At 51.8% G+C, this 6,000-nt stretch overlaps 1 protein-coding gene across 4 annotated transcripts in view; it reads right to left on the bottom strand.

Moving 5' to 3' along the window:
* Positions 1 to 5,078, bottom strand: part of FARP1 (FERM, ARH/RhoGEF and pleckstrin domain protein 1) — a 219,546-nt gene extending 214,468 nt beyond the window's left edge. For all 4 annotated transcript variants that reach the window (XM_065678032.1, XM_065678031.1, XM_065678030.1 and 1 more), the window contains exon 1: positions 4,719 to 5,078. The gene's annotated coding sequence lies outside the window, so the exon portion shown is untranslated. The remainder of the gene's footprint in view (positions 1 to 4,718) is intronic.
* Positions 5,079 to 6,000: the final 922 nt, after the last annotated feature.

Genomic DNA, 6,000 nt, shown 5'->3' on the forward strand with positions numbered 1-6,000 from the left:
ATACACTGGGGGAGAAGGTCTCTGGTTCCAAGACTTACTCTTTTCTCTTCTGTGTTAACATACCCTATGAGGGAGAGAACTTGAAACAGCAATTTAAAGAGCCTTACAAGTCAGTAGAATCACACCTTAAATTGGAGTGTAATAGTCTCTTAAAGTACTTTCATTGTGGCAAATTCAGTCACCCTGCAAGGTCAAACCATTACTCTGGTCCCCAGGTCAGCATATTTGCAAGGAAACTGGAATTGAAATAGTCATTAACATTACTACTCATTTGAGTAGTAACCTCCAGTAACGATGCCAAGGTAGCCAAAAACCTGATTTTAATGGCAAGCAGAAGAGTGCTGCATAGGCGAAGGATCACCAGGAAGGGAACCAAGAACACCGCCTCAGAGACACGGTCTCCCACCTTTCAGGGGCTTTACCATTACACCGAATTTATGACCTGGGAAAGAAAACATAGTCTGGAAACACCATCCCTGCCTCACACTAAAATACCACCCAACCCCCCAGGTGTTCCTCGTGCCTGGTAACAAATGTGTATTGTACAGAAATCTACTGTAAACCTCAGTATGCAGATTTCATGGCTTCCTTCCTCCATTTTATACAGCGATACAAAACCAGGTTTCACTATACAGAATTTACTGCGTAACATTCGAGGGCACATCACAAAAATCACAGTTCCCTCCAAGACCAACAGAAAACAGAATTTTAGCACTTCTGTGAACTTCACCAGCACGACTCCATTTTGTTTGAGTACCAACTAACAGAGGCTCCATTCTTTTTTAAGCCCTTTCTGATAACCAAACATTAAAAATCGTTTCCCCTATTTATAGTTCCAGACTAAAAGAAACCCCAAACAACTGTAGCTGCACACCCTGTTTCTCAAATCCCCCAGAAGGCGTATCATATTTTCATTGCTCATAACATTTAATCAAGTCCACTTCATTACAGACAAGGCTAAAAAGCTCATCATGCTGCAATTGATTACAAACAAGCCAGTGCCCACATCTGATAAAGACTGACCTAATTGTCCGATTCGCCTACATTTCTGCAGGCCAGATTTACTGACATTTTGCATAAATTCAAAGCTGACTGAGCCTCGTGACCTTTTATACCTCTGTAATTAGTCTTCTGTGCCTTTACAACCAGAAAAGCAAGTTGTCCCTTTACTCTCCCTAATTCAGCAGACCATCTGTAAAGTATAAACTTCATCTACTCATGACCTACCAGTCAGAAATGTACACGGAAAAATAGAAAATACACAAACTGCAACCTTACAAAGTCATGAAATTAAGTCTGGAAAGGCCCTTTTAAGATAAACATGCCAACTACTAAAAGAAGAAACTAAAAAAAGCAGGACAAGTTGGTGGACCCAAATTCAATAAACAGCATTTTTATCATGCTTTTCTAAAAGAGTGTATAAAATAAGGATATTCGCATAGATAAGCACCATGAAAAAATAGTGGAAAAAACCAAAACAAACTAGAAACCAAAACCAGTAAGTTTAGTCCCCATCACTAATATCACAGCAGTATGAAAAGTATAATGCAGACATAGTGATTCAACCCTACAGCGTAACCAAGATTGATAATACAGAGGTTTAACTGCAGAGAACATCCACTAGAACCTCATTTATGTATATAATTGGGCTTTGCAACCCAATCCTACAGCTGCAAAAAATACTTATAATTACGAACCTAAGCTTGAAAAGATGGGTCAGGTCGATTCCAGTGAAGTTCTGGATCCAGCTCCCCGCTGCAGTCAGCAAGACACAATCTGCATTCCCCCACGCGAAGCAGAGACAAGGTCAGAGCACTTACCCACACTTCAAATTCCAGTCTCGGAAAAGAGGGACGGACAACCATTAACAACCAGTGAAGACACAATATTGTTCCCTGCACAGTCTTCCTTCCACTTTGCAAAGCCTGAGGGGACATACACGCTCCACCAGCAACAGGCCCATGATCCTTTATCCCACTGTCAGCACTGGAATTTCTCTGCCCACCAGCCAACTTGTCACTGCAAATACTGTGAAAATAACATGGTCCCATGGACCATCTTCCCCAGTCTCATGCCCTAACATTTCATAAGACACTGCACTAGTGAGTCCCTTCAGATTTAGAAACCTGTGCCCAAGAACAAGCTAAAGACTTAATGCAAGGATATTTCAAACCAGAGCAGCATTTCTTTTGCACAGCTCCATTAGGAAGCATACAGAATCTAAAAAGCTGCCAGCACTGGCAGCCTTGTATTCATCAGTGTCAAAAATTCTTCTATTTTTTAAAAAGAGCTGCTAATTTTCATCCTATATGTATTTCTTCAGGAGAAGTTTGGATTTTTTCCTAAATCAAATTAATCTAAAATCAGCAGGGAAAGTTTACTGAATAGCTCTTTAAATTCAGAATTCTTGATCTAAATTTTAATGCAGAAATACATCTCCTAAATCAAGTCTTTCTCTTTCATTTTTCAGACCATCGCATTTCAGTGGTGCTTCCCCTCTGGTCATTTATCATCCACAATTTTCTTTCAGAAAGTTTGGTTACAAGTAGCACACTTTAAAGTATTGATCACAAAATGACTAATGAACTGTGTCAACATGGGAGAGGATAAAAGATTTCCAATTTGAAGTCCAGCCATTAAATAGAAGTCAAGCTTTGCTATTATACATTCAATCTCTTACCAACTTTTGACATTTTGACATCCCATGTTGCCATGTGTTACACATTCTGCTTGTTTGGTTTGTTCACAAAAATAGAAGCAAAAAAAGAAAAAGAAAAACACAATTTAATTTGCTATATACTAGATATTACAAAAAAAAACCACAAAAAAAAACAGCACAGAAATACAGCTTTCTAACCCCTTCCCATGATGCTCACTGTTGGCCCTACTGCCAATGATCCCTTCCACAGCTACATTTCGTCTTCAGTCTGTGGCGATAAGAGCATTTGGAGTGTGTTTGGGCTTATATAGCAACATCTCAGATTTCAAAAATAACCACTGTCATTCAACGTGTCATGCATAACCTTTCAACTTTGCTATTTGCAAAGGAAAGAGCCTCTACCTAGTCCTAGAGCAAAACCATACCTGAGTGAATGAACTAGAAAGCAAAAACGTTAAGCAGGATCCTTGAGCCACAGAGCTGTTACACTTTGCTTGGCATCAGGCACTTCTGATACCAGGGAGGGCCTGTGCAAAGGGGGACGACAAGCTCTCACCTGGCTTCATTCACAGCCTGCTCCTTATGCACATAGAGCTTATCAGCGTGGCTGCAGGTCAGGGTAACTACAAGCCCCACGCTGCAACGCGGCGGGCACAGCACCCATGGCTCCCATCCTGGTCCTGACGTGTCACCAGCAGGCAGTTTTGAGACACCGGCAGGTCAGACACATGAGGCATGGCTAAGAGGATTTTGTACTTTCTTGGTATGTGGGACCATTTCTGAAGGGCTCAGATCCATTCATTAGCTAGATACTGCAGTTCTTGCACAAAAAAGTAGGGGAAGGGGATATCTTAATTCACAAGAACATTTGGGGCTTTTCTTGACTCCTTAGGAATTTTGTTTTTGTTGACTTGATTCCAGCATCAGCTGCCTGCTGTAAATACTTATTGGACGCAATGCACGGAGTGTAAGTATCTGAGATACAGAGAGTGAAACAGCTGTGCGACACTGCTCCTTCAGAGCAATCATCTCTCTCTCAGCTCTCTAGGGACAGATCTCTTTGAAGGAAGCCGTGGTAAGAAGGCTGTGACCGAAAAAGATACACTATGCGTTTCATTTATTTCATGCCAGCAATCAGGCAAAACCGGCAACTTTGTACCACAAGCGCACAGAATTTGCGTCTGCTTTAAGGAAAGCAGACGGATCACGAATGATAAGGCCCACTACACACGAGCTCCCACTCGGAAAATAACTTCTGTTTACTCAAAACTTTCCCCAGCGGTTCATGCCCGTTTGAGGCCGCTTATACCCCAAAGCGGAGAACTTTCCCTCTCGGGCAGGGGCAAGGCGATGTCTGAGGCGTCGAAGGAACCAGGCCAGAGCCGCCTCGGCGCACCCCTGGGCGGGAGGGCTGAGGGGAGCACCGGCAGCCGCCAGCGCCGCGAAGGGAGCCCGGGGCGGGGGGGGCGGCGCTGGCCGGGGCCGAGCGGGCAGCCCACACACACCGCCACCGCTTGGGCCCGGCCCCGGGCCGGGCCGTCCTGCCCTCCCCGGGCCGCCGTGGGGCCGAGCTGCCTTCGCACGCCCCCCGGAGCGGCACCTCCCCGCCAGCCTGGGCTAAACCTTCCCTCGGGACAGCGGGGACGTCCGCCCGCCCGCCCGCCCGTCCCTCCCTCCCTCCCTCCAACTCCGGCCGCCACCGAGCGTCCCCTCAGAGCTCCCGCCCCGGGGCGTCCCAGCCGCCGCCGGGCAACCGCCGCGGGGGGTCGGGTCCGAAAGGCACCAAGTTGAGCGGCCGCCCCGGGGGCAGCGCGGAGGGAAGGCGGTCTGTGAGCCTCCCCGCGGATTACCCTCGGTAATGGGATTACGCGGGGCTGAGCTGTCCGCCGGTTGTCACCGCCCGGGGAGGGGGCGGTGGTGCCGGCCGCCGGCTCCCTCACGCCCTCCGGCGCCCCGCGGGCGGGTCCCGCCGCCTGCCCACAGCCCACGCCGCGGTGCCCGGCGGGCGGCACCCGCCGCCGCTCCCGCCCGGCCCCATTGTTCGCCGTGCCGCCCTTACCGTGCGCGGGGCTGGGGCTGCGCGGGCTCCCGCGGGCTCTCCTCGCTGCGGCGGGTGCAGGGACAGTCGCGCTCGGCCGCCGGAGGTCCGGGCCATTAAAAGCTCCGTGGGCAGGAGGAGGAGAAGGCGGCGGCAGGAGTGGTGGTGGCTGCGGCGGGGGGAGGAGGAGGACAGCCGGGGGCTCGCAGGAGCGGGGTCGCCATGTCCGGCTTTGCAGTGGGGGGAGCCCACCGGGCCGGGCGCTAAGGAGAGAGCGGACAGCGCGGCTGCGGAGCCGGGGGTCCTGCCGCCGCCGGCACGCCGCGGGAGCGGGAACTGGACGCCGCTCTCCGCGCTGCCGCGGCTGCACCTCCCCTAACCCTGCCCCCTCCCGGAGGGGGAGCCGCCGGCGGGAGGAGGCGGCCGAGAGCCCCCTCCAGCGTTCACAGGCGGTGGCGGCTCTCCATGGCCGCTGCCGGCGGCGGAGGGAGCGGGGTCCTCGCCCCGGCGGTGCAGCCCGTCGGGAGGAGGAGCAGCAGCAGCAGCGACCACCGCCCTGCCGTGCTGGGGATCCAGGTAGCCCGCTGCTCCTGCCGGGCACCAGGAGGGGCGAGCGGCGCTCAGGTAGCAGCCAGGGACGGGTTAAAGCGGCGGCCGCCGCAGCCCCCTCAGGGCCGCCGCTCCCGCCTAGCCTGCTGTCCCGCTCTGTGGGTCGGGGCCACCGTCCGAGCAGGTGCCCTGAGCGGCAGCGGGCCGTCCCCTGCTGCCCCTGGGGAAGGAATCGGCTCACTCGCCAGAGCTGCGAGGCTGAGAAGCCGGGCGGCTCGTCCCGGAGGAGCCAGGACACCGCCTCAGGGGGTCTGTGCAAACCCGTTAATAGCCCGGCTTCTCGGCAGGACTCCACGGAGAACAGATCGGGGCTTGGTTTACCGAGGGGTATCCGTTCCTCCACGCTCATCGTACCCAAAGTGCTTGCCTGAGGCACAGAGAAACCAAAGGACTGGGTGTGTGGGTAGTGCATGCACGTTATGGTTACTAGTTAGCAATCTAGATCTGCTTCCTCGTTAAACAGCCACATACCTGTGAAATTTATCAGGTAGTAGCAATCTGGGCTTCAAGGGCCATCTCTCCAGACAATCTCCACTGCAGTAAGCAGAAAGGGGACCGTGGCTGGGGGTGTGCCTTCTCCAGAGAAGACATGGAGGTGTAGCATAAAGGCTGTCACATCCTTAGGAGACCGGCACAGTTGTCTGCGTACAGCGGCTCTTAAAACACCGCTAAGCATTTGCATAACTGAAGTGTT

Source organism: Lathamus discolor, chromosome 4, assembly GCF_037157495.1.
Source record: "Lathamus discolor isolate bLatDis1 chromosome 4, bLatDis1.hap1, whole genome shotgun sequence".
Classification (NCBI taxonomy): Eukaryota; Metazoa; Chordata; class Aves; order Psittaciformes; family Psittacidae; genus Lathamus; species Lathamus discolor.